Source organism: Pleurodeles waltl, chromosome 4_2, assembly GCF_031143425.1.
Source record: "Pleurodeles waltl isolate 20211129_DDA chromosome 4_2, aPleWal1.hap1.20221129, whole genome shotgun sequence".
NCBI lineage: Eukaryota > Metazoa > Chordata > Amphibia > Caudata > Salamandridae > Pleurodeles > Pleurodeles waltl.
In genome coordinates, this window is record NC_090443.1 from 813927878 (window position 1) to 813942475 (window position 14598).

Sequence of the window (14598 nt, forward strand, 5' to 3'; positions counted from 1 at the left end):
GAGTGGCTGCATGCCTGATTGTGACTTTGTGGTCCTGACTGACTCTGGCCAATGCACGCCTGCAGTTTGCTCTTCAGTTGCTTCTTGGTAATCTTATAAGAACTATTACTATGTTTCTCTTTTGGGTTGTCAGTGCACCTGAATGGACTCTTTTAGATTGTTTACAATGGCATCCTGTATCCATTTCATGCGCATGGGTATTTTGGTATTTTACATCACAAATGTTTATTTCACACATAAGTTAATTTTGAATTGTCAATCTTGAATTTTAACAAATACATAATATATGTAATTATTTTTTTATAACAATAGATACCTGAGGATGAGGAGGTGGACTTGGAGGATGGGAATGATTTAGCTGTAGGCCTTGCGCTACAGCACCCTGAGTAGGAAGAGAACAACTTGCCAACAGGAGTGAGTTCTAATGCCAGGGTGAGGAGCGGTGTGTCACCTGCATCCTGTCCCTGGAGCAACTGAAGGACAGGAGGGCTGAAAGGGAGCTCAAGCTGCTGTTGGTCAAACTCAAAATGGGAAGAGATAGCTGCCCAGAGGGACATGGAGGAAGTGAAACTTCTTTTGGAGGACAAGAAAAAACGGTGCTGGCTCATGGGATGAGGCAAACAAAGTTGAACCTAAAAGACAAACAGCATAGACAGTCCAACAATAATGGTTGTAATGATAATCAAGTGTCTGGTGGAGAGAGGAGGGTCCACATCCCCAAGGAGCTGGTGCCTAACTTTGTTGTGATGGATGACATAGACAAGCGGTTTGAGGCATATAATGTACCTCTAGAGATGCACAGGGTCCCTAAGTAGGATTGGGGAGCAAGCCTCTGGAGCATATACCTAATGAGGGGAAGGATTCACTGCTAGTCCTGGGAAGCATGACAGGATGAGGTACCCACTAATCCCTTGTCAGGAAGTATGTTCTCACCCCTCTAAAGAACAGATTGAAGTTTACGGACAGCTAGAAGCATCGTCAAAATGTTGGACAGGAAACCTCACCAGAAGAAAGAAGGAGGAGATAACATTAAAAACAAAGATTTCTCAAGAGTCCCACAAAAGAGTTGTCAAAAGTAGGATTCCTGACCTAAAGAAGGGTGATTATCCAGAGAAGAATTCCTCAAGACAGTTTCCCCCAAAATGTTATGAGTGCTATAGTTATGGGAATAGCAAGAGGCACCACAATTGCCCTTACAGGCAGAAACACCCTAGTGGCCCACAGACACCAGGGATAGCCAATGTAGCTCTTGGAGGGGAGGTTGCATAGTTAGCATGGGGGGAAGTGCAGAGGTTACCCTAATGACCCTGGGGAACAGAGAGGTGGTGTCAAAGGCCCACATGCCTAATGATACTAAAATACTAAAAAGTAAAGGCAGTGGGTCATAATCCATGTGTGAAGACTCTGAAAAACACTGTCAGGTGTGTGAGAGTGTGAATTTTCTAATATGTCTAATAAAGGTTTTCATATTAAATATGTGTAATGAAGTAACGTGTAAAACTAGAAACCTTTGAAATTTTCCATGATTCAAAGCTTTTATAAAAAGTGTTTTCACAACTTGTGTAGACGTATCCACAGCTACCCCTAGTGGGTTGCAGTGTCATCTCTTACAAAGTTGTGTATTAACCAAACATTGCATAAGTGGAAATGTCCTATTGTTTGAGAATGTTACTAATATCTGGTCTTTCCTCAAGGATGGAGGTAAATGTAACAGTGAAAGCTTCTTCCTGAGAACAAGATACATGAGAGGCGGATGAGACAATGGAGTTACAGATGAGACGGAAGAAGCGTGGATACACTGAAAGAAAATGTTATAGTTAGCGTAGATTTGTTAAGTTTAGGTCATCAATTTAGTTGTCGATTGGCTGAAATGAAACCACCCCATAGACTGACCAATCAGGAGTTGATTAGATTTTGGTATAACAACCTGTGTAGACTAATTTGTGTAGAATCGTTGGTTTGTTGTTCTTCGAGAGCAGACGAGATTCAAGACTAGCTGTCATTCGGCCCAAACTTCTGATGAGATAACTGATGGTGTCCTCAAGTGGAAGCTGATCATTTGCTGTTACTACTTTTGTGGTAATGTATGTTATTAAATGTGAATTGTGTCTCTTTTGCTTTCCAGGTATCAGCTGCAACTAATGATTATATTGCTGCACATTAATAGTTTTTTTTTACATCATAATCAAGTTAGGAGTTTCCTAAATTTGTGATACTAAATTCTTTTCACATGAAGTCCAACATGTAATGCTAATCTGTGGTTAGTTAGGGAATTAACCTTGATATGCTCATGATCTGTTTTGAAATCATTTGATGCTGAGCTAATGCATACTCTACCATTATTACCAGTTTTTGCATTATTAATAAGTGTGATTCTTTTGGAGATAACTTGTTTAATTGTATTAATTAAACTGAGATATACACGTCGTTTTAACCAGCCGCTATTGATTTTATATGCTTGTCATTTGTGTTTGAGAGTTATTTTCGTGACCTTAGCATTGTTAATATAGGGAAATAAATCTATGAATTCTTATTACTAAACTGGTGTATTTATTGACTGAAGCTTTATTATATTGAATGTTGTTGATCTGATGGTCCTCACACCTTGCATTGGTGACATCCCTTCAAACCTATGTCGCTTCAATCCCATCGTCCTCTAGCGCAGGATCCACTATTCAGTATTGATAATAGTTAGGATCTCGTAGCACGTTCCCAGGTGTCATCTGGTGTCCTCAGAGCAGGTAATCACTGGGGGCCTGATTTAGATGTCGGCGGAGAGAATACACCATCACAAACGAGACAGATATCCCGTCTGCCTTATTATGACCCCCATAGGGTAGAATGATATCATAGTATGGTGGACGGAATATCTGTCAGGTTTGTGACAGAGTACTCGCCTCTTCTGACTTCTATATACCGATCCCTTCCTTGTGTGGTAAGATGTCATCCTGCGTCTACTGACTACTCTGCCATTTGGCCCTAATGGACTGATTTATTTTGTCGGGAGCACACCCAAGCACAGTTTCAGGTTCATCGTAGTTATCTTTTTACAGAAGGCTGAGTGGATCAAATTACTATTGCAGCCGGGAATCAGCCTTTTTATGCACACTGCTAGTCTATAGATCAGTACCTACACACAGTGGGTGATTGTATCTATAAGGAGTGGCTTGTTTGCAAGCATACAGCCACAACATACTTTTAGTAGGCCGTTGCATACAATCATCCAGAATCAGGATCTCAGGCCTGGAGGTGAGCCCTGTGTTACAACTGTTCGTCTTCCATCAATATAGATTGGAGCAACCTTACACATTTTTTTTTGTTATTTCTGTTATAGAGGCTTAGAGCAGTCTGCCCATTTTTCTGCAACCACCGAGTTTTAACATGCGGCCATTTAGGATTCAGGTGTCTTTTATTACTTTTAGTTCCTGATGAGCCCCCACATTGATTGAGGTTCGAAACGCTGTTGACAAGGCATAAAAAGAACCTATAGTGTGACCTTTTGAAATGAATTGGGTCAGATATGTGGACATTAAATTGCGTGGGTCATTTTGTCAACTTGTATGAAAACCCTGCTTTCCTTTTTCTGTGTAATCATCACTGTGTGTACTTGTCTGTGATTGTGGGTTTTGCTTTTGCTTGGGACGCCTCCCAACTTTTGTCTGGGAACCTTACATAAAAAGTTGATTTAAGGATTGTTTTGTTATTTAGCCTTCTTATCCCTAGGTTGACTAATGGAGGTAGCAATCTATTGTGTTGCGTTGCTCGTTTTGTTACATGATATGTGATTGCACTTTGAACTTCATTTAAATATTCTTATATTAATGGAGGGAGCCATTGTTGTATGTAGTTATTGACTTCTAAATCTAGCCTTAATTTATTCCACCAGGTTGAGGTTACTGACAAACATGAGAGTCACTATCCTGTAGCTCTGATGCCCTTTGAATAGGAAGGAGGGCCTCAGGTTCCTTCAGGGTACCTGTGAGTCCAGCCATTTCTGGGGATTGTCTGCTCAGTAATGACATAAGGCACATTATCTGGAAGGAGGGGGAGCTCATATTCCACCTGGAGATGTTAGGGCTGCCTGAGTGGATGTGCCAGAACACAAGCTGGGAAGCAAGTCACAATGATTTGGAGACTGAAAAAATGGCCTAGGTACCTGTCAAAAAGAGAAAGGGGAGAGGCTATGTGAAACCTGCTCTTAAGATTCCCATGGTCTGGGAGGAGGCTGAGGTAGATGCCCCGTAGCCTACAGGGAAAGGCATTGGTGCCCTTGGTGACCTACCTGAGCTGGCCAGCCAGCAAGCTGAATGGAGGCCATCCCGGGTTGGCTTCTGGAAAGCCAAGAAAGAGTGCTGTACTGAGAGAGCAATCTCTTGTATAGTGAGCCAAAGGTTCCTGAACCTGGTGTAACCCTTGTGTTGGGTCCGTGCACCCCATGACTGCGCTAGCCATCAGGTTTATCCTAGTCTTGATAGATCATGCCACCTGGCACCCAGAGGCTATACCCCTGAGGACAGTGACTGCACCTGCAGTGGCCAGAGAACTTATGGGACTCTTTACCTGAGTGGGTTTCCATAAGGAGGTAGTGTGTGACCTAGGCACTAATTTTATGTAAGCGTATTCTAAGTCCTTGTGGCGTGAGTATGGAATAATCTACAAGTTCTCCACACCCTATGATCCCCAGACCGACTTGTTGAAAGATTCAGTGAGACGCTCAAAGGCATGATTATGGGCCTGTCAAAGCCCTTGAGGTGGAAGTCCTCTTGCCATGTCTATTGTTTATGCACTGGGAGGTGCCACAGAAGGGAATTGGGCCAAGCCCCCTTAAGCTTTTGTATGGCTACCCTGTCAGAGAGCTATTCGGTCTTGTGAAGGAGGGGTGAGAGCAAGCTCCCAAGAAACCCCCAAGGATTTAGTCAGATCCATGTTGACTCTCTGGACTCAGATTAAACACTTTTGGAAGAAGGCCTCAGAACCTGGAATTAAGCCAAGAGGTTATGAAACTCTGGAATGAGTAGAAGGCAACTCTGGTTGAGTTTCTGTCTGGTCAGAAAGTGTAGGTGATGAAGCCCATGGAGCCCTGGGCCTTGTAGGACCGGTAGTCTGGGTCCCATGAGGTGTAGGAACTCAAGGGGAAGGTCACCTACCTGCTAGACCTCAAGACCCCCAAGGGTCATGCATGTCAATCACCTCAAGCCCCACTTTCAGAGGTCGAAGGTTATTATGCTTCTTGTGACGAATGATGGGGGTGAGGAGGAAAGTGAACCTCCCCATTATCACCCATCTCTGAAGGAGCAGGATGAGTCAGTGGAAGCTGTCGTCCTCTCCTCTATCCTGAGAAACAGTGGGACTGTCTGCCCTTGCTGAGCCAGTTTGCCTTTCTCTTCTCACTCACTGGCTCACCACTTGGTGTACCCATGGTACTGACACTGGGGAAAGCATACGTTTAAAGAATAAAAACTACAGGCATTCTGATAAGGTGACAGCTAGTATCATGGAAGAGGTAGCCAAGATGTTTGAGCAAGTAGACTGAGCACTCCAACAGCCCTTGGCCTAGTCCAGTGGTTTTGGTACCCAAGGCCAACCCACCTGTGCTGCATCAGACTTCTTGTTCTGTGTAGGCTATAGAGGGCTCAGTGCAGTCACTAAGACTGACACTCACCCCATTCCCTGAGCTGATGAGCCCACTGACCAGCTAGGAGCTACCAAGTTCCTGAGCACATTCTACTTAATGTACAGGTACTGGCAAATTGCCCAAACTGAGGGGGCTAAGGAAATGTCTGCATTCTCCAACCTGGAGGGCCACTTCAGGTTTATGGTGATGCCCTTTGGGTTAAAGAATGCCTTTGCTACCTTCCAGAGGTTGGTCAACCTAATACTGGCTAGGATTGAGGCTTTCAGTGCTACCTAGCTGTTTGTTTATGAGAACTGACTAATTGTCTCGAAGAGTATATTGTTTTGAAGAGCATATTGTATCAATTGGAATCAAGATCATGAAGTGCTACAATTGTGGAATAAACATATGAAAGAAAGAATCTTTGAATAGTTGACTAATAAAATGTTATCCATATTTTGATTAACAATGTAGCATTTTCTGCTCTATATATTGTTACTCCCCGTCAAATTCATTGTATTTATATATAGGATAAGCCCCAGCTCTGTCATTTACTCCCCAAAGTGCAGAATACCTGGTCTAAAGGGATTTTTGGAATAAACCCTCTTGTGATTCAATACCTTTTGCTTCTACGTTTAGGACCTAATAATGGGTTGATAAAACATATACACAACATTTAGATTGCACAAACTAGAATGTTAGGTAGCTCGGATTTAACTACAGAAAATAACTTTCCACAATGTACCTCTCTTTATCTCTTTTGTCTGTCTGCAACAGCTATATACAGATATATATGGTCCACATAGTCTTTTATGCCCAGTGCTTAAGAGTCTTTTTGTAAAGGTTCTTTAACCTGAACTCTTTTCTTTCAGATGTCGAGTGAGGTTGCAGTCTTCGGTTCTGTCTTTAAGGTAAGTTTCCTCGTTATCATTTGGATCATGGGTTCATATAAAAAGCTGTGGTCTTACAGATTATAAGGTCTTTGTTGTCTCTTGTTTGCCAAAAGGCTTGTCCTCTATGTGTCGGTTTCTTGTTTACCATCAGACATTAATTGCACTCTTACCAAATTGAATCGTTTGGTTGTGAAGTCTTTGCTTTGTCTCCTGCTTGCCTCAAGATCCCCAGAAGCACTGGCCACCAAGGAGAGAAGCCGCTATCCAAACAAAGATCTTTGCAACAGGGATGAGATAGAAAAGGTTCAAAGCTACTGGTCTTTTCTTCGCATATAGAAAGTAGGTCTGCACAGAGTTAGCGTGAAATGGCCATACACAGGTCAATCATGGCAAGTGGCTTCTGCTGTTGGAAGTCTTGACCCCAAGGTGCTGTTCCTCGAAGCTTGGCTGTGTCAAAGTCTACTTTTCCAAAGATTCAGAAAAATGTAGGACTTAAAAATATTTTGGCTCCAAAGACCTTTGGAGGATTGGGAAAGTCCAACAAAGGTGCAGTGCTACTGGGTCAAAGATTCAGGTTGCTCCTGCTCAGACCATTTTGGCAGCAGCAATTTGATTTTCAGAGGATGCTGCAGAGAGGAAATCCAACCTCGTGGAGCCCTACTGGACTAGAGCTTGCAGCCTTCTCCAGCTGGAGGAGCCCGAGCTTAAAAAATTGACTAAGTCCAAATGCAGAACTCTTCTCCAGGCAACGGCACCAAAATTATCCTGCCAGCAAGGGACCTTCCTTTGATGCAACGTTTTCATTTCTTCTGCTCTGAGCTTTCCTGGCAAAACTCCTCATCTGACAACTGTCAGCCCTTGTGGAGCCTTTCTCGGCCACAGCCTGTTGCCTTGCCTGGCTGAGGATTTTTGGCTTCAATTTCAGAGACTATGGTGGTCATTCCAACCCTGGCGGTCCATGACCGCCGGGTTGGAGGACCGTGGGAGCACCGCCAACAGGCCGGCGGTGCTCCAATGGGCATTCCGACCGCGGCGGTAAAGCCGCGGTCGGACCGGCAACATTGGCGGGCTCCCGCCAGTGTACCGCCGCCCATTGGAATCCTCCAAGGCGGCGCAGCTAGCTGCGCCGCCGAGGGGATTCCGACCCCCCTACCGCCATCCAGTTCCCGGCGGTCCGCCCGCCGGGAACCGGATGGCGGTAGGGGGGGTTGCGGGGCCCCTGTGGGCCCCTGCAGTGCCCATGCCACTGGCATGGGCACTGCAGGGGCCCCTGTAAGAGGGCCCCTAAATGTATTTCACTGTCTGCTGCGCAGACAGTGAAATACGCGACGGGTGCAACTGCACCCGTCGCACAGCTTCCACTCCGCCGGCTCGATTCCAAGCCGGCTTCATCGTGGAAGCCTCTTTCCCGCTGGGCTGGCGGGCAGCCTGAAGGCAGCCGCCCGCCAGCCCAGCGGGAAAGTCAGAATTACCGCCGCGGTCTTTCGACCGCGGAACGGTAACCTGACGGCGGGACTTTGGCGGGCGGCCTCCGCCGCCCGCCAAGGTCCGAATGAGGGCCTATGTCAGAAGGTAAAATCTCTGACTGGGATGAACCTGGTTCCTGTATTAGACCCACGATCCATCGTGGTTGACTTTAAATCACACCTAGGTTCCAGTCTAGCTCAACCAGATGACTGATGTTGTCGCTTAACCATTTTTGGTGCTATTTTTTTTAAACTTTGAAAATTCATATCTCTGGTTCCTCTTATTGGATTTTGAAGTTTTGATATCATTTTGTTCATTAAGTTATTCTCTGCTATTATAAATTGGTCTGAAATTTTTATTGTGTTGGTGTGTTTACTTTTTAACAGTTCTGTTACTTCTAAATGCTTTACACATTTTCTTAAGTTAAGCCTGTCGGATCTGTGTGGTTGAGCTCAGGTTTAATTTACTGACATTTTATAGGACCTATTAATAACTGTGAAAAAAATATTTGTGGTGGACTACCATCCACTCCAACCAATGAATGGTCCAGTTTCTCACAGTACACATCACTCTCCTGTTCTATTGCTAGATTTGTGGCATACAAATCATATAATTACATTCATGCTGTGTAACATGAAGAGTGGAATCTGGATCTTTTTCTGTTACATTAAATAGTCATATTAGCCCATTATACTGTTAGTCAACAAAGGATGGGATTTCCAGTTGTGCTTTAAGCATGGGCACTCGTATGTTCCACAGTAGCAGTTGCAGTAGCAGGCTAGAACAAGATTGACTAAGCAAATGGGTTTAACCATTAATTTAAATATAAAGAGTTACGTATAAAGACATTAATCCAGATGAAAGCATCATGCCTAGTATAATGTATTGTGAGCTTATAGAAAATTCATATCATCTGTTATTTTATATTACTGTTATTATCATTTGTATTGCAGCATGTGGAAAAATAGCATCTAAACATTTAAATGAAGCAAAATGTAAACAAAAAACTACAATGTACCAATACGGTGATGATACACAACTCTACTTGAAAATGTTCTCTGCTGCTTCAGAAATCTAATGCCTAAAACTCTGCATCTGGTAGGTGAGAATTACATGCCCCCTGGCTTCCCAGTCTCCACACTCGCACCCCTTAAAGCATCCTACATGATGCAGAATATCTCATCCAGGGACTGACAAAATATGATCACCAGCATCCGTTCAGCTGAGGGATCCCCTGTAAAAGAGGTCGGCCATCCAGACATCCTGCAGGACATGAGGCAAAGACCAATCCCCCCACCAGGAAGTGATCCCTCTCCTGAACTGTCATCCTTGTATGCCACTGTTACACCCTGTTGGCTGTCCAATGCCAAGTTTCCATCATCCCAAGGCTAATGGACACAGGACCTGTGAAACAAACAGCTGGACCACCAACTCTGATCTTCACCTCAACCAAGTCCCCTCTCCTCTGGACTGTGATGTAAAACACTTATTAAATACCAATTTGCACAAGTCATGATACATGTGTCTTCATTGTTTAAAGTGGCATTTCTACTTACAAGCAACAATCATATACACATTTTGGCACTACAATAATGTCAAAGGGACAGATGTAGTAGGAATCTCCAGCAGGTGTGTAAGTACATCCATCCTGTAGTACCATCCGGTGTCAGCAATGCCAACAGACAAATCAGTAATCAGCTTGCAAACAGATGTGACCTGAAGAGCGAAAATTACATGGAATTAGGCACAATGTTGTAAGGCATGTACTCCATATTCATATATCAACAGCAGTTGAACAAAAACACAGGATGACTGCCCCATCAGCTATTATACCACATATGTAAGGGCCTGCATTGTCACTCACACACATGTGTAGGAAAATAAAGGCCCTCATTCCGACCTTGGCGGTTTCAAACCGCCAGGGTGGAGGGCAGAGGAAGCACCGCCAACAGGCTGGCGGTGCTTCTTGGGCCATTCTGACCGCGGCGGTAAAGCCGCGGTCAGAAAAGGGGAACCGGCGGTTTCCGGTCGCTTTCCCCCTGGCCCAGGGAATCCTCCATGGCGGCGCTGCTTGCAGCGCCGCCATGGGGATTCCGACCCCCTTCCCGCCAGCCTGTTCCTGGCGGTTTACACCGCCAGGAAGAGGCTGGCGGGAATGGGTGTCGTGGGGCCCCTGGGGGCCCCTGCACTGCCCATGCCACTGGCATGGGCAGTGCAGGGGCCCCTTAACAGGGCCCCACAAGGATTTTCAGTGTCTGCTTTGCAGACACTGAAAATCGCGACGGGTGCCACTGCACCCGTCGCACCCCTGCAAATCCGCCGGCTCCATTCGGAGCCGGCTTCCTCTTTGCAGGGGCTTTCCCGCTGGGCCGGCGGGCGATCTTTTGGAGATCGCCCGCCGGCCCAGCGGTAAAGTTGTAATGACCCCCGCGGTCATTTGACCGCGATGCGGTCTTTTGGAGGTTTCCCCCCGCCGGGCGGTGCCCGCCGCCCGCCGGGGTCGGAATGACCCCCAAAGTCTTCACATAGGTAACATCCTCTACTGTTCACCTCTCTGAGTAGTCAGGAAAAGGTAGTTGCCACACAGCAGCTGGCAATGCAGCATGATAGGCCTACACAGCAGGACAAGACTGATAAGTCCCCCTTACATTTACTCAAACAGGTGGAATGAGGATCCAAAATCTTTGGTACAACCCTAGGGATGTTCCGTTGTGGCACCAGCATTTCACACCTCATTGGCAGCAATGCATTCCCTCTACCCCTCATAGTAAGTCAGCTACATTTCAGGGTTGGAAACCAATATGGAAGAGAGTAGTCCCCACAAACACCTTGATGCATGCAAAATAAGAGTATAGACTGGCTTTACCATTACATAGTCTAAGTGCAGGTGACATACAAATCACACGTACCTGTTCATCATTAAAAGTAGTGATGCATCAGGTCAGTCCTGTTGTCCTGTGCCTCATCCTTGTATGCCTCCTCCTCAGTATCAGAGTCACCGGCCCCAACCCCTGCTCCAGCATCAATGTCCCCTCCTCCAACAGTGGGATGTACCCTCTGAGGGCCAAATTATGGAGCATACAGCATGCAACAAAGGTCTTGCATACTTTCCCTGGTCAGTATTGTAGGGCACCACCGGACACATGGAGGCAACGAAATCTAGCTTTCAAGAGGCCAAAAGCCCTCTTAATCATCGCCTCATCCAGCCATGTGCCTCATTGTACCCATTCTCCCCTCCTGTAGTTGGATGTCTAACAGGTGTTAGGAGCCAGTGCAGGTTGGGGTATCCGGAGTCACCTGTGTGGAAAAGGAGATATGATGATAGGTAACAATGCTAGGCAGAGTACAGGCTGTGCTGGGAGGGGTATCAAACGTCTGACATGGAGAGGAGTACACATACCCATTAGCCAGGCCCTTTCTCCCTGTAGCTGTAACATCAATGTAGGGACACTGATGTTCCTCGGGACGTAGGAATTATGTACTACACCAGGGAATTTTGCATTTACATGTGTTAAGTACTTGTCTCCAAGACACACCACTTGTACATTGAGTGAATATGTACTCTTTCGGTTTCTGTAGACCTGTTTATTGGCCCTTGGAGGTACCAAGGCAATGTGAGTCCCATCAATGACCCCCTATTACATGTGGGACATGTGATATATTGTAGAAGGCTGCTTTAACAGTGGCCAATTCTGCACGTTGTGGGAATCTGATGTACCTGTGCACATGCTTCAGTAGGGCATCCAGCACATCCTGCAACACCTTACTGAACTTGGGTTCCGATATCCCTGCATCCAGCCCCACAGTCGCCTGAAACGAGCCACTCACCAGAAAATGCAGGACTACCAACACCTGGATTATTAGAGGGATGGCATTGGGATCTCTCAAAGCCGGCAGGAGGTCTGGCTCCAACTAGGCGTCCAGTTCCCTGATGACACACGGTTCAGTCGATAGGTCAGGATGATGTGGCGCTCTTCCATGGTTTCAAGGTCTACTAGGGACTGGTAAGCTAGTGCATTCCTCATCACTCCATTTTGGCGGTATGTAGGCAGGGAAACAAACAACAGTCTTGAACCTCTCACAATGTTGTGCACCAAGTATGACATATGACAATCACAAAGTATTGGTCATGTAAGTTGTGGTGGAAAGACACATGACTCCACACTCCATTCCTAGCCAGATAATGCTACATAATCCTTGTGATAAGGGACGTGTACAGGACATGTAAACATACACCTTCCATGGGTTCCACCATACAAATTGTCAATACAGACATATGTAGTGACAAGTGTGGTCACCTGACACGCTCTACATATGGGATTATCCACAAAATGTAACTGAAATTAATAATTTTGTGACGATATGCAGTTAATGATGCAGTGTGAACCCAGAAAAGTCATGTAACATACTAAAATGGCACCAACCTGTCCTGCATGCATTGAACAGATGGAAGTGACCTCATTCTGCTGGCGGCAGTCGTCCTGGCGGAAGGCGATCAGAACCACCACGCAACTCCTCATTGGATAACATTGACATCTATGGGAAACTGGGACCAATGACGATCACTGCCGGTGCTGATGGTTATGACCGCTGCGGTCTTGACTGCTATTTTGTATAGGCAAGTTCACTTTACTCCTGGCATTCAGGCAAGGAAGACCTCCACTTCATCCGCTGCTGTGTTCTGAAACGTGGAGCACTGATGCACTCACTGCAGGGGATAGGGCCCTAGCCTTCACAGCTGAGGAGCTAGATAAACTGGTGGAAAAGGTCCTACCCCTGAATGGTGGTTGTATGGGGCTCCAGGGCAACAGGTCAGTACAATGTCCTTTGTCCCACATTTCCGGTGGCGTTTGACAGTGAATGTGTGTGCACATTGAGATGCGATGAATGATTTGGGGTTTTGCATGCACATTATGTGTGTGGTGTGTGGTACATTGGCAGTGTGCATGGTCCGTGTGTGTTGTGTGTTGCCAAAGGTTGCAGCTGTATTGGTATCATTTACATCATGTCCACCATTTTCAGAATGTTTCCCATGCAGGTCAGTGCCCACCAGAAAAAAGGGTTGTGGAGAGCCATCGCCAGGGAAGATTGGACCCTGGGGGTCCATAGCCAGCAGAGCACCCACGGCAGGAAGCGGTGGAGAACCTGAGACACTGGGCCTGGAAGACTGCAGAGGTCCAGATGGGGATGGCCTCCCAACATGGAAGGGGTACCCATTCGACCCTGACCCCCCTAATGGCCTGCATACTGGTAGTGGCCTACCCAGATTTGGATGAACCTCACTGGACTTGGGATTTATATGGTCAATTTGGGGAGTGTACAGTCCTGATTGTCACACTAATCATGTTGGAATGTGACACGTTAGCTACATAGAGCCAAGCAGGAACAGAAGTGGTGGTACTGTAACACACATTCTACTGTATATATGGGTTACTCAAGCGTTCAGGCATTTTACTGGCTTCATACTCCATCTCTGCATTTACTGGAGCAGCCCAAAATTATCTTATTGGTACTGTATTTGGGTTTAGTTAACATTGCAATTGATTTAATTGCAAAATCAATGGACATCTGTACCAAATGTAATCCACACATACCTGTCACTTAGTTTGTGTGCACAGTTCAGCTGAAGTCAGAGTTGTTTCATTCTGTCATGACTGACATGTGGTTGGGTATGTTAATGGGCTAAATTGTTGGATTAGTCATTTAGCCAGTTGACAGGCATGTATGACTTTTCAATCAGGTGTGTCAGCTGCAGGGATGGGGTAGTTGGTGATAAGGTGGTATGACTTGCAGGACTCTATTGTTCATGGCTGCAAAATGGTCTCTTGTTTTCTCGACAGGGGAATATATATGTATTGTTTGTATGTAAAGTGGATGTGTGGGTTATTACCATTTCCTCCGTTTTATTTTTCTCCCATCCTCCGTCTCTCACTACCTCTTCCTATGTGTGCATTAGCTTCGTTTAGTGAAAGAAGAAGGGTACCAGCGACTGGGATGCAGCAGCCCACGGGATCCAGGAGGCTGGCACCAGCGAAGCCGAGGGAACCAGTGGGACGGAGGGTGAAGGGAGCACCACGGGGGAGACTGGAGCTACCACCACATCTGATTCAGATTCCTTTTCCGATGGTGGATCCATGGCGATGGCGGACCCATCTGGGACCACCCCAGCACCATCCTTGTCCACCACCCCTCTTACCAGTACCACCCTCCCTGTAGCTCCCCACCCAGTTGCCCATGCCCGCTTACCCAGGAGGGTGGGTGCCTCCTTCGCCATAGGCACCTCTGCCCCTGGCCCAGTCAGCCCTGCTGCCCTCAATGAGGAGGCTGTTGACCTCCTGAGCTCCATCTCTGTGGGGCAGACAACCATTGTGAATGCCATCCAGGAACTGGCATTCCAGATGCAGCAGTCCAATGCCTACCTGTAAGGCATTCACGGTGCCTTGCCTGGCCTACAGAGATTGTTTCAGGCTCTGGCTTCCTCGTTGACGTCAGCCAGTGTCCCTTCATCTTCCGGCCCCCCTTCAGCTACCTGTTCCCAATCCACATACCCTCTCCCTACACCCATCCAGGGTACACATACAGACCGGCATACACCTACTACAACCCACAAGGTGCGCAAAGACA